General features: G+C 38.3%; 1 protein-coding gene and 1 pseudogene across 3 annotated transcripts in view; one reads left to right on the top strand and one right to left on the bottom strand.

The window, feature by feature from the left end:
* Positions 1–15,039, bottom strand: part of GRID2 (glutamate ionotropic receptor delta type subunit 2) — a 640,427-nt gene that overhangs the window by 370,355 nt on the left and 255,033 nt on the right. The window lies entirely within an intron of this gene.
* Positions 11,352–11,877, top strand: LOC129657351 (chromobox protein homolog 3-like; annotated as a pseudogene).

The following is a 15,039-nucleotide window of genomic DNA, read 5'->3' as shown; positions in this document are numbered from 1 at the left end:
AAAGGAAAGAAAAAGCAGAGTATTGTATAAGTAGCTTGCAAGACAGCCACATATAATTCCTCCTATGCCTGTGCATGCATAATAATCTTTCATCAACAGCTGTGGTCCATTTCCCTTTCCTGACTCTGGGGTTGCTTTATGACTTCATTCACCAACAGAATGAGGCAGAAGGGGTGACACATGATTCTGAGCCTGGGCCTGGGTCTTAAGAGATCTTGTATTATTTTTTCCCCCCATTTTTAGAAGCCAGAAAACAAGTTTTCAAAAAGGAATGGGTTAGAATACTTGGTAATGACAGACTATGTGGAAAGAAAAAGAAACCACATGGAAGAGAACTAAATAACACCAATCAACAGCTAACACCCAGGCACCAGACATGAGTGACCCCATCTTGGATTCTCTGGCCCCAGCTGAGTAATATCAGTCAACACCATGCAGAGGACAGGTGATCCATCCCCACTGGGCCAAGGCTGAATACCAGACCCACAGAATCCTTAGAAATAAAATAGCTTTTGCTTTAAGCCAATAATATTGGGGCTGTTTTGTTACTCAGTAATAAATAATTGAAACCCAAGGTTTATGGGAAGTCAGTAGTTGCCTTTGCCTCTGAAGTTGACTGGAAATACTCAAGGCTTCTAGAGAGCAGTAGGAAGTTGAATATATGTACATGTGTGAGGAATTTTCTTTTCTTTCCCCAATACCTTCCTTTATATTATAAAGCTTTAAAAAGAGAGAGAGAGAGAGAGAGAAAGATGGTGGAGGAATAGGTGAACATGGAGTATATCTCTCTCCATTGATACATAGGGAATACACCTTCAGACACAGATGTGCATGGAGAACACCATCTGTGATGTGAGATGTGAGAGTGGACAGGAGTACCTGACCAGTGGAAAAGAATATATAAACCACGCAAAACTTGGTAAGATGAAGGAAATGGGGGAAAAACAGGAGTGTTAGTAGGATTGGACCTGCCCTCAGCAGATGGGGGAACTGAAGCAGGTGTCCGATCCTCACATCAGGGCAATTGTCTAAGTCAATGGAGAAATATTTAAGGCTGAGAGTGAAACAGCTGATCTGTGGCAGCCTAAATGGAATGAGAATCAGACAGTCCTGGCTGCAGCCATACATACCCCAGACAGGGACGCAGGTTCCCTGGAAGACACAGCAGGTGGGAGCTGGAGTTTAGGGATTGTGGGGCAATCCCACAGCAAGGACTGCTGTTGATTGTGGAGAGACCAATCGAGGGGATGTGAGGGAGGAGACTGTGGTGGGAAATGCCTGTGGAGGAAAGCCAGGCAGCCATGGAAGCAAGGTGATACTGCTGAGTCATGAGTAGGGGGTGGTTCCATCACCATAGCCTCTCTCTCCTCACCTGCCAGCATCAACAGCTGAACAATTGAGAGGCTAGCCCATCAAGTGCCTGATGCACTGAACTACAAAGTAGGACCCCACCCAGGGTGACCTGTTAAGTGCCTGATGTGTCGATCTATAGAGTAGGTCCCCAGCCAGGGGGGCCCCTCTATGTGCCTGACTCACTGAACAACAGAAAAGGACCCCAGGCAAGGGAGTCCTCTAAGTTCCTGAATGGGCAGAGCTATGGAGAAAGACTAGCCAAAGAGGCCTTCTGATCAACAGCTACAAAAGGATTGAAAAAAGACTCTGGTTGGGCTATAACTCCTGCTGTGGAGGCATTACGTGTCCCTGCACGATTGGTGCCACCAGGGTATCCACAAACCAAGCAGCTATGACACCTTCAACTCTCACTAGGGCAGAGCTTCCACAGACAAAAAGTCTTGCATGTATACACACAGGGTCATTTCAGTCGTGTCCAACTCTGCAACCCTGTAGACTATGGCCTGCAGGGCTTCTCTGTCAGGGGAGTTCTCCAGGCAAGAATCAGTTCAGTTCAGCTCAATCACTCAATCGTGTCTGACTCTTTGAGACCCCATGGACTGCATTACACCAGGCTTCCCTATCCATCACCAATTCCTGGAGCTTATTCAAACTCATGTCCATAGAGTCAGTGATGCCATCCAACCATCTCATCCTCTGTCGTCCCCTTCTCCTCGACCTTCAATCTTTCCCAGCATCAGGGTCTTTTCAAGTGAGTCAGTTCTTTGTATCAGGTGGCCAAAGTATCGGAGTTTCAAGCTTCAGCATCAGCCCTTCCAATGAATACTCAGGACTGATTGTTTTTAGGATGGATCGGTTGGATCTCCTTGCAATCCAAGGGATTCTCAAGAGTTTCCTTCAACACCACAGTTCAAAAGCATCAATTCTTCAGTGCTCAGCTTTCTTTATAGTCCAACTCTCACACCCATACATGACTACTGGAAAAAACCATAGCTTTGACTAGACAGATCTTTGTACATAAAGTAATGTCTCTGCTTTTTAATAAGCTGTCTAGGTTGATCACAGCTTTTCTTCCAAGGAGCAAGTGTCTTAATTTCATGCCTGCAGTCACCATCTGCAGTGATTTTGGAGCCCCCCAAAATAAAGTCACTGTTTCCATTGTTTCCTCATCTATTTGCCATGAAGTGATGGGACCAGATTTCATGATCTTAGCTTTCTGAATGTTGAGCTTTAAGCCAACTTTTTCATTCTCCTCTTTGACTTTCATCAAGAGGCTTTTTAGTTCTTTGCTTTCTGCCATAAGAATGGTGTCATCTGAATATCTGAGGTTATTGATAATTCTCCCAGAAATCTTGATTCCAGCTTGTGGTTCATCCAGCCCAGCATTTCTCATGATGTACTCTGCGTATAAGTTAAACAAGCAGGGTAACATTATACAGACTTTACGTACTCCTTTTCCTATTTGGAACCAGTCTGTTGTTCCATGTCCAGTTCTAACTGTTGCTTCTTTACCTGCATACAGATTTCTCAGGAGGTAAGTCAGGTGGTCCTGTATTCCCATCTCTTGAAGAATTTTTCACAGTTTGTTGTGATCCACACAGTTAAAGGCTTTGGTGTAGTCTTAAAGCAGAAGTAGATGTTTTTCTGGAACTCTCTTGCTTTTTGATGATCCAGCAGATGTTGGCAATTTGATCTCTGGTTCCTCTGCCTTTTCTAAAACCAGCTTGAACATCTGGAAGTTCACAGTTTATGTATTGCTGAAGGCTGGCTTCGAGAATTTTGAGCATTACTTTGCTAACATGTGAGATGAGTCCAATTGTGTGGTAGTCTGAGCATTCTTTGGCATTGCCTTTCTTTGGAATTGGAATGAAAACTGACCATTTCCAGTGGCCATTTCCTATGGCCACTGCTGAGTTTTCGAAATTTTCTAGTATATTGAGTGCAGCACTTTAACAGCATTGCCTTTTAGGATTTGAAATAGCTTAGCTGGAATCCAGGCAAGACTACTGGAGCGTATTGGCCAATACTGGTTGCCATACCCTTCTAGAGCACTATATGTCCTGCTGCCCTAGCCACAAACTCCCCTGACTCTGTGGTGCTGCCAGAACCCCTGCAACCCAAGCAGCTGCGCCACCTCCACACCTGGCCCTCACAGGGACAGACCCAAGTCCTCCAGGGCAGCCCCAGGAGCAAACCCCAGTGGACAACCCCATGTAGAGGTGGAAATAAAACCACAATCAAAACCCAGGGGCAGTGTGGCTAAGGAAGAAGACACAAAAGCTTCCCACCAGCCATACAAGTTGCAGATTAAATCCACAGGACCATCAAGGCAGACTGTGTGTCTATGGAAAATATAAAAGGAAACAGACCTCCCACAAAAGAAAACGCACTAGTTCTGTTAGCTGTGGACACTGGAGGCAAGAACACACAGGAGTAGGGCTAATTTAGAATCTGAGCTGACCCCACAGCAGGTCCAGAGATCAGTACAGCGAGGTGAGGTACTTTATTTTTGTTGGACTGTTTTGATTTTCCTTATGGGTGTATATGTGTATATTCAGTCACACTTTTTATTATTACTATAAACCTCTGCCTCTATGTTGGGCTTTTGCAGTTCTGTGGAGTTTTCCTTTTTTTCTTTCTTCTTCCTTTTTTTTTCTTTTCTCTTTTTTATAATTTTACTTTTTAATTTTTAAAAACCTATTCTACTTTTTCTACATTTATTTCTTGTATGCTTTTCCTACTGTTCTTCTCCCCTTGTAGTTCATCTTTAATGTATATAAATCTTCTTCATCTATCTCTATTTAACTTTGCATGTCTATTCTTTCTTTCTTTCCTTTCATCTCAATATATTTGTTAATTTTGTTTACATTGCTTTATTCTTCACTAGGCACCTTGTTTTAGTTTTGTTTTCCAGTCTGTGCTTTAGTTAGTTTTGTTCTTAACTGGTAAATATAATTTTTGATTCCCTCTGTTCCCATTTCCATCTACTGTACTTAATATTTGTTGGACTGTTTTGACTTTGCTTATGGGTATATATGTATATGTGTATATTCCATTATTTTAATTATTATGTGCCTGATTTTGTAACTGCCATATGTCTGTGGTTCCTGTTTGGTTTCTCATTTTTGGGTATTTGTTTTAATCTCACTTAATGTCATACAAATCACTTGTGGAATCTTTGCCCCTGACCAGAGATCAAGCCCAGAGCCTTTGGACTGGGAGCACTGAGTCCAAGACCCTAGACCCTAGACTATCAGAGAACTAACCCTAGGGAGTATCAAATAGTGAGAACTCATACAAAGGAAACCACTTGAGTACAAGACCTGGCATCACCCAACCACCAGTAGCACCCTGTACACCTCATCTAAACAAACAAAACAAAAATATCAACCTAATCATCAGCAGACAAGATTACCACCCCAGTCTTGCCCATGAGAGAAAAAACAAACAAACAAACTCAGCACAAATCTCACCCTATAAGAAGCTTTCACAAACCACTGGACCAAGCTTAGGAGGGCAGAAACTAAAAGGAATAAAAAAGTTCAACTTTGAAGCTTAGAAAAATGAGACCTCAAACACAATAATTAAAAAAAAAAATGAAAATGCAAAGAAATACTACACAAATGAAGTAACAAACCAGAAACACAGAAGTCCAAATAAATGAAGGGGAAATAGGCAAACTACCTGAAAAAGAATTCAGAATACTGATAGTAAAGATGATCAAAAACCTTGAAAACAAAATGGAGAAAATGCAATAATCAATCAACAAAGACCTAGAAGAATTAAAGAATAAACATACGACCCAGAGGGATGGTACAGGGAGGGAGGAAGGATGGGGGTTCAGGATGGGGAACATGTGTATACCTGTGGCTGATTCATGTTGATGTATGGCAAAACCAATACAATATTGTAAAGTTAAAAAAAAAAAAAAGAATGAACCTATTAAAAGACTAAATTAAAAAAAAAGAATAAACATACAAACAACATAATTACTGAAATTAAAAATACTCTCAAAGGAATCAATAGCAGAATATTCAAAGCAGAAAAACAAATCAGTGAGCTGGAAGATAAAATGGTGGAAATAACTTCTGAAGAGCAGAATAAAGTAAAAAGAATGAAAAGAACTGAGGACAGTCTCAGAGACCTCTGGGACAATATCAAACACACCTACATTTGAATTATAGGGGTCCCAGAAGAAGAAGAGAGAAAGAAAGGGTATGAGAAAATTTTTGAAGAGATTATAGTTGAAAATTTATCCAACATGGAAAAGGAAATAGTCAATCAAGTCCAAGAGGCATAATGTGTCCCATAGAGGATAAACCCAAGGAGAAACATGCCAAGACACACACTAATCAAACTAACAAATATTAAACACAAAGAAAAAAATTTAAAAGCAGCAAAGGAAAAGCAACAAGTAACATACAAGGGAACAAACATAAAAGCGAAACCCCATACATTTATGCTGAACTTTCAACAGAAACTCTGCAGGCCAGAAGGGAATGGCAGGATATATTTAATGCACTGAAAGGGAAAAATCTACAACCAAGATTATAGTACCCAGCAAGGATCTCATTCAAAATTGATGGAGAAATAAAAAGCTTTTCAGCCAAGCAAAAGTTAAGAGAATTCAGTACCACCAAACCAGCTTTACAACAAATATTAAAGGAAATTATATAGTCAAGAAATACAAGAGAAGAAATAAACATCTACAAAAATCAACCCAAACAATTAAGAAAATGGCAATAGGAACATATATATCAAGAATTACTTTAAATGTAATTGGATTAAATGCTCCAACTAAAAGACACAGACTGGCTGAATGGATAAAAAACAAGATCCATACATATGCTGTCTACAAGTAACCCACTTCAAACACATATAGACTGAAAGTGAGAGGATGGAAAATATATTCATGCAAATAGGAAGCAAAACAAAGCTGGAGCAGCAACCTTCATATCAGACAAAATAGATCTTAAAATAAAGAAGATTATAAGAGATAAGGAAGGACACTACATAATGATCAAGGGATCAATCGATGGGGAAGACAAAACAATTGTAAATATCTATGCACCCAACATAGGAGCACCTCAATACATAAGAAAACACTAACAGATATAAAAGGAGAACTCTATAGTAACACAATAATAGTAGGAGACTTTAACACCCCACTTACACCAATGGACAGATCATCAAAACAGAAAATTAACAAGGAAACACAAGTCTAAAATTAGCTGAGATGGATCTCATTGATATCTTCAGGACATTTCATCCAAATGCAGAAGAATACACCTTCTTCTCAAGTGCACATGGAACATTTTCCATGACAGACTACATCTTGGGTCACAAATCAAACCTCAGTAAATTTAAGAAAACTGAAATTGTATCAAGCATCTTCTCCAACCACCATGCCATGAGACTAGATATCAATTACAAGAAAAAAACTGTAAAAAACACAAACACATGGAGATTAAACAACACATTTCTTAATAATCAACAGGTTACTGAAGAAATCAAAAGGGAAGTCAAAAAAATTTCTAGACGCAAATGACAATGAAAACATGACATCTCAAAATCTATGGGATGCAGCAAAAGCAGTTCTAAGAGGGAAGTTTATAGCAATACAATCCTACCTCAAGGGACAAGAAAAACATCGAATAGACAACCTAACTTTATGCCCAGAACAACTGGAAAAAGAAGAGCAAAAACCCAAAATTAGTAGAAGGAAAGAAATCATAAAGATCTGAGCAGAAATAAATGAAAAAGAAATGAAAGAAACAATAGTAAAGATTAATAAAGCTAGAAGTTTGTTTTTGAGAAGATAAAATTGACAAGCCTTTAGCCAGACTCATCAAGGAAAAAAGAGAGAAGATCTAATCAACAAAATTAGAAATGAAAAAGGAGAGGTTACAACAGACAATGCAGAAATATAAAGGATTACAAGAGACTATTATGAACAACTATATGGCAATAAAATGGATATTCTGGAAGAAATGGACAGATTCTTAGGAAAGTTCAGTCTTCCAAGACTGAACCAGGAAGAAATAGAAATTATGAGCAACTGAATTGCAAACACTGAAATTGAAGCTGTGATAAAAAATCTCCCAAAACATAAAAGCCCAGGACCAGATGGCTTCACAGGAGAATTCTATCAAATATTTAGAGAGGGGCTAATGCCTATTGTTTTAAAACTCTTTCAGAAATTGCAAAGGAGCACTTCCAAACTCATTCTACGAGGCAACCATCACCCTAATACCAAAACCAGACAAAGACAACACAAAAAGAGAAAACCACAGGCCAATATCACTGATGAACATAGATGCAAAAATCCTCAACAAAATTTTACCAAACAGAATTCAGCAACACATCAAAAAGCTCATACATCATGATCAAGGTGGGTTTATTCCTGGAATGCAAGGATTCTTCAGTATACGCAAATCAATTAATGTGATACATCATATTAACAAACTGAAAGATAAAAAACACGATCATTTCAATAGATGCAGAAAAAGCCTTTGACAAAATTCAGCACCCATTTATGATGAAAACTCTTCAAAAAATGGGCATATAATGAAGCTACCTCAACATAGTAAAGGCCATATACGATAAGACTACAGCAAACATTATTCTCAATGGTGAAAAACTGAAAGCATTCCCCCAAAGATCAGGAACAAGACAAGGGTGTCCACTTTCCCCACTATTATTCAACATAGTTCTGGAAGTCCTAGCTACAGCAATCAGAGAAGAAAAAGAAATAAAAAGAATCCAGATCAGAAAAGAAGAAGTAAAGCTCTGTTTGCAGATGACATGATACTGTATACAGAAAACTCTAAAGATAGTATCAGAAAATTACTAGAGGTTATCAGTGAATTTAGCAAAGTTTCAGGATTCAAAATCAATACACAGAAATCAATTGCATTTCTATATACTAACAATGAATAATCAGAAAGAGAAATTAAGGATTCAATATCATTCACTATTGCAACAAATAGAATTAAATATCTAGGAATAAACCTACCCAAGGAGACAAAAGAACTGTACCCATAAAATTATAAGACACTAATGAAAGAAATCAAAGACTACATAAACATTCCATGTTCCTGGGTAGAAAGAATCAATGCTGTGAAAATGATTGTACTATCAAAGGCAATGTACAGATTCAATGCAATCTCTTTCAAATTCCAAAGACATTTTTCAGAGAACTAGAACAAAAAACTTCACAATTCATATGGAAACACAAAAGACTCTGAATAGCCAAAGCAGTCTTGAGAAAGAAGAATGGAATTGGAGGAATCAATCTTCCTGACTTTAGATTATACTACAAAGCTATAGTCATCCAGACAGTATGGTACTGGCACAAAAATAGAAATATAGACCAATGGAACAAGATAGAAAGTCCAGAAATAATCCCATGTACCTATGGGCATCTTATTTTTGACAAAGGAGGCAATATACAATGGGGCAAAGACAGCCTCTTCAATAAATGGTGCAGGGAGAACTTGATGGCTACATGTAAAAGAATGAAATTAGAACCCTTCCTAATACCATACACAAAGATAAACTCAAAATGGATTAAAGAACTAAATGTAAGACCAAAAACTATAAAACTCTTAGAGGAAAACACAGGTAGAACACATGATGACATAAATTAAAGCAAGATCCTCCATGACCCACCTCCTGCTGCTGCTGCTGCTGCTAAGTCGCTTCAGTCGTGTCTGACTCTGTGCGACCCCACAGATGGCAGCCCACCAGGCTCCCCCATCCCTGGGATTCTCCAGGTAAGAACACTGGAGTGGGTTGCCATTTCCTTCTGCAGTGCATGAAAGTGAAAAGTGAAAGTGAAGTCGCTCAGTTAAGTGTCCGACTCTTTGTGACCCCATGGACTACAGCCTACCAGGCTCCTCCATCCATGGGATTTTCCAGGCACGAGTAATGGAGTGGGTTGCCATTGCCTCCTCCATGACCCACCTCCTACAGTAACAGAAATAAAAACAAAAGTAAACAAGTGGGACCTGATTAAATTAAAAGCTTTTGCACAGCAAAGGAAACGATAAGCAAGGTGAAAAGACAACCCTCAGAATGGCAGAAAATAATAGCATGAAACAACTGACAAAGGATTAATTTCCAAAATATACAAGCTGCTCATACAACTCAATACCAGAAGAACAAACAACCCAATCAAAAAGTGGGAAGAAGACCTAAACAGACATTTCTACAAAGAAGACATACAGATGGCTAACAAACACATGAAAAGATGCTCAACATCACTCATTATTAGAGAAATGCAAATCAGAACTACAATGAGATATCACCTCACACAGGTCAGAATGGCCATCATCAAAGAGTCTACAAGCAATAAATGGTGGAGAGGGTGTGGAGAAAAGGGAACACTCTTGCACTGTTGGTGGGAATGCAAATCGATACAGCCACTAGGAAAGATGGTATGGAGATTCCTTAAAAAACTAAGAATAAAACTACCATATGACCCAGCACTCCTAGGTTTCCCAGGTTTCCCTGAGGAAACCAAAATTGAAAAGACATATGTCCCATTGTTCATTGCAGAGCTATTTACAATAGGTAGAACATGGAAGCAAACTAGATGTCCATCGATAAATGAATGGATAAAGAAGTAGTGGTACATATACCCAATGGACTATTACTCAGCCATAAAAAGGAACACACTTGAGTTAGTTCTAATGAGGTGGATGAACCTAGAACCTATTATACAGAGTGAAGTAAGTCAGAAAGAGAAAGTTAAATATATTCTAACACATATATACAGAATCTAGAAAAATGGTACTGAAGAATTTATTTTCAGGGCAGCAATGGAGAAACAGACATAAAAAATAGAGTCATGGACATGGGGAGAGGGAAAAAACCAAACACTATGATGTGCTGTGGTATATAATAGCAATATATATCTAAATGTAATAAAGAAAATGTTCCCTACTGTGATTCATATAGACATTTCTACATGCACTTTCATCTTTGTAGTGACTGAAACACTTTCAAAAATGTCTATGATTTGCAAAATAAGGCAGATTAGATCATGATTTGTTTTCTATAGCTGCCATAATAAATTACCACAATTTCAGCAGTTTAAACAGCATAAATTTGTTCTCTCACAGTTCTAGAGAATAGATCTGAAATCAAGATGTTGTCAGGGCTCTGTTTTCTCCAAAGCAACTAGATGAGAATCTTTCCTTGCCTTTTCCAGTTGCTGGTGGGTCCGGGCAGTCCTCAGCTTGTGGCTGAGAAATTCCAATCTCTGCCTTTAAGGTCTTTACACAGCCACTCTGTCTTTGTCCTTTTCTGTCTTAAATCTTCCACCATCTTTCTAAGGATATTTACGGTCTGCCTGGATAATCTATGGTGATTCCATTTTGAAGTCCTTATATTAGTTGTATGTGCAAAGGCCTTTCTCCCAAATAAGCTCACATTCACAGGTTTCAGGGGTTAGTTCATGGACATTTTTTTTTTTTGCAGGGGTATAGGGGATGACGATTCAGTCAGTACAGATCATAGTTCATAAATCCTCATTTTAGTATCAAGTTTTTGTTGTTGTTGTTGTCTAGTTTTGGAGATTTTTGGCTGATTGCTTTAAATTTCCTCAAATTAGAATCAAGAAAGCACTTACCAAATAATGATGAGTTTGCTCTTGCCACATGTCTCAAACAAGACTCCTGTAGCGCTTATTATCTGGGCTAATTAATCTAATTTTTAGTCACTGACCTACTTATTTCCCCCAGCAGAATCATCTTTTTTACTTATAATACCTGTAGCACTTTTGTATCACTAACATACAATATATAGCCAATAAATGGCTTTGATCCAAATATTTGTTTCTTTATCCTCAATACATTGCACTTGGTTTAATAAATGTATGGGCAAAACAGGAGAAACCTCCACTGAGGAGACTTTGGTCATGGCCCTCTCCCACAATGTTCCCTCTCCCTGCCCTCAGGGGATCACTAGGCACCGTGCCTCTAATGTAAAAAAAAATGAGAAAGAAATAGAACAAACAGGATAAAAAATTCAAAGAGGCAGAATCTGAAGAATTTGTAGTAGAAAAAGAACTAGACTGACATGTAGTAAACGGGAAGGTGAGGTATTTCCTGAAATGGAAGAGATTAACAGATACAGACAATCCTTTAGAGCTGGAAGAACATTTAGATTGTCCAGAGTTAATTGAAGCATTTCTTAATTCTCAAAAAGCTGGTAAAGAAAAAGATGGTACAAAAAGAAAATATCTGATAGTGAACCTGGTGATAGCAAATCATAGAAGAAAAGAGATCCTGCTTGAGCAAGAAGTTTTACCAGAGGTCCTGATCCAGAATAAACAATTGGTGCCACAGACATCAGTGGAGACTTTAATGGTTTTCATGAAATGGAAAACTTCAGATGAGGTGGAATTGGTGCAGGCAATAGAGGCGAATATGAAGCGTCCTCAAATTATAATTGCTTTTCTTTGAAGACAGACTGACTTAGCATTTTTGTCCAGAAGATAAAGAAGTAACTACATTCTAAAGAAAATCAAGTTTGATATGCTCATTTTGAAGTATTATTGGGGAAGTTGTTGGATTTTTTGTTTGTTTTTGCATCTATAGCACTTGTTACTTTATACAAATAAAACATTTCTGTAGTTGCTTCCTTTAGCAGAAAGAACATTTGATACCATAGTATATTATTTCTTCTGCATTAGAGAAGAACTTTTCTAAATGTTGGGGAAAATCTTCACAGTCATTTACAATTTGCACTTACTCATATATGCCTACGGAGAAGGCAATGATACCCCACTGCAGTACTTTTGCCAAGAAAATACCATGGACGGAGGAGCCTGGTAGGCTGCAGTCCATGGGGTCGCTAGAGTCGGACACGACTAAGTGACTTCACTTTCACTTTTCACTTTCATGCATTGGAGAAGGAAATGGCAACCCACTCCAGTGTTCTTGCCTGGAGCATCCCAGGGATGGGGAAGCCTGGTGGGCTGCCTTCTATGGGGTCGCACAGAGTCAGAGACGACTGAAGTGACTTAGCAGCAGTAGCATATATGCCTAACCTGGAGGAGGGCATGGCAACCCACTTCAGTATTCTTGCCTGGAGAATCCCATAGATAGAGGAGTCTGGTGGACTACAGTCCATAGGTCACAAAGAGTCAGACACGACTGAAGCGACTGAACACATAACATGCCTAAGGGCCATTTTGGGCTTTTTATATGTGTATACATAAAATACATATATAAATAGTTTGGGGGTTTTGTTGTTGTTTAAATATGTCTGTTGTTGTTTAGTCACTAATTCATGTCCCATTCTTTTGTGACCTCATGGACTGTAGACCTCCAGGCTCCTCTGTCCATGGGATTTCCCAGGCAAGAATACTGGAGTGGGTTGCCATTTCCTTCTCCAGGAGATCTTTCCAACTCGGGATCAAACTTATGTCTCTTGCATTGGCAGGTAAATTCTTAAACTCCGAGCTCCTAGGAAGCCCTTAAATATGTTTACTAACCAGGATCCTCTATAACCCACCTCCTAGAATATTGGAAATAAAGCAAAAATAAACAAATGGGACCTAATTAAACTTAAAAGCTTCTGCACAACAAAGGAAACTATAAGCAAGGTGAAAAGACAGCCTTCAGAATGGGAGAAGATAATAGCAAATGAAGCAACTGACCAACAACTAATCTCGAGAATATACAAGCAACTCCTACAGCTCAATTCCAGAAAAATAAATGACCCAATCAAAAAATGGGCCAAAGAACTAAATAGACATTTCTCCGAAGAAGACATACAGATGGCTAACAAACACATGAAAAGATGCTCAACATCACTCATTATCAGAGAAATGCAAATCAAAACCACTATGAGGTACCATTTCACGCCAGTCAGAATGGCTGCGATCCAAAAGTCTACAAGCAATAAATGCTGGAGAGGGTGTGGAGAAAAGGGAACCCTCTTACACTGTTGGTGGGAATGCAAACTAGTACAGCCACTATGGAGAACAGTGTGGAGATTCCTTAAAAAACTGGAACTAGAACTGCCTTATGATCCAGCAATCCCACTGCTGGGCATACACACTGAGGAAACCAGAATGGAAAGAGACACGTGTACCCCAATGTTCATCGCAGCACTGTTTATAATAGCCAGGACATGGAAGCCACCTAGATGTCCATCAGCAGATGAATGGATAAGAACGCTGTGGTACATATACACAATGGAGTATTACTCAGCCATTAAGAAGAATACATTTCAATCAGTTCTAATGAGGTGGATGAAACTGGAGCCTATTATACAGAGTGAAGTAAGCCAGAAAGAAAAACACCAATACAGTATACTAATGCATATATATGGAATTTAGAAAGATGGTAACGATAACCCTGTATACAAGACAGCGAAAGAGACACTGATGTATAGAACAGTCTTTTGGACTCTGTGGGAGAGGGAGAGGGTGGGATGATTTGGGAGAATGGCATTGAAATATGTATAATATCATATATGAAACGAGTCGCCAGTCCAGGTTCGATGCATGATACTGGACGCTTGGGGCTGGTACACTGGGACGACCCAGAAGGATGGTATGGGGAGGGAGGAGGGAGGAGGGTTCAGGATGGGGAACACATGTATACCTGTGGCGGATTCATTTTGATATATAGCAAAACCAATACAATATTGTAAAGTTAAAAATAAAATAAAGTTTAAAAAACAAAACAAAACAAAAACCTAGGAATAAAACTAAAAAAAAAAAAAGAAGAGAAAAAATAAAAATATTATACAAAATGAAAAGCTATTCTTGAAGAAATAGTAATAATAAAGAAGAAATAAATAATAGAATAAACTCTCCAGCATGACAAACTTAGGTTTTCAGGATGGGGAACACATGTATACCTGTGGCGGATTCATTTTGATATATGGCAAAACCAATACAATATTGTAAAGTTAAAAAATAAAATAAAAGAAAAAAATATATGTTTACTAAAACAAAAACAGCCATTCATAACCATGGATAAGCCCATATTTCTGGGATTCCATCATTTTGAGCAATATAAGAAGTCATTTCAAGTTAAAAAGAAAATTTTTTGAAGTCTTAATCTTTCATGTTAAATAATTTTATAGTTAATTAGACAAGGTAATGCAAACAATTTAAATTGGACAATGTTTTAAAGCAGCCCTATCAGAATCTGCATCCATATCTTCAGTCATCCAAATGGAATTTTAAATGCAAAGCCCCTGAACGAAAAATTTTATCACTATCAAAAACCTTCTCATTCAAATGAAAAAGCTAGAAAAATTCTGGTATGTTTTAATTAGCCAAAGAAGCCTTAGTTAAATGGACATTCAGAGGTTCCTTAGGAAAAACCATTCTTTTACAAGAAGTTGAATTCACTGTGCTTTATTTACTGAAAGGTTGTGATACATGTAATGTCTCAGACTTGTTCATGGAAACCTAATCTGTAGGAATAAATGCGTGAACAAATTTTTCTAATCTAAACTTGACCTGCATGTTTTGTCAAACTTTACCCGAACCCATTTTACATATAGACTCGATCTCAGTATTTTCGGTTACTGGGTTCAGCAGAAGTCAGGAAAAACAATAACTTTGTAGTAATCAGAATGTTATTAACTGTATATTATTCACTTTATAGTAAATACTGGTGAATAGTGGTCAAATATATCCCTTTAAAAAATAGATGT

Source organism: Bubalus kerabau, chromosome 7, assembly GCF_029407905.1.
Source record: "Bubalus kerabau isolate K-KA32 ecotype Philippines breed swamp buffalo chromosome 7, PCC_UOA_SB_1v2, whole genome shotgun sequence".
Lineage (NCBI taxonomy): Eukaryota > Metazoa > Chordata > Mammalia > Artiodactyla > Bovidae > Bubalus > Bubalus kerabau.
The sequence above is the reverse complement of the archived record's forward strand: the minus strand, read 5'-3'. Positions and strand labels throughout refer to the sequence as shown.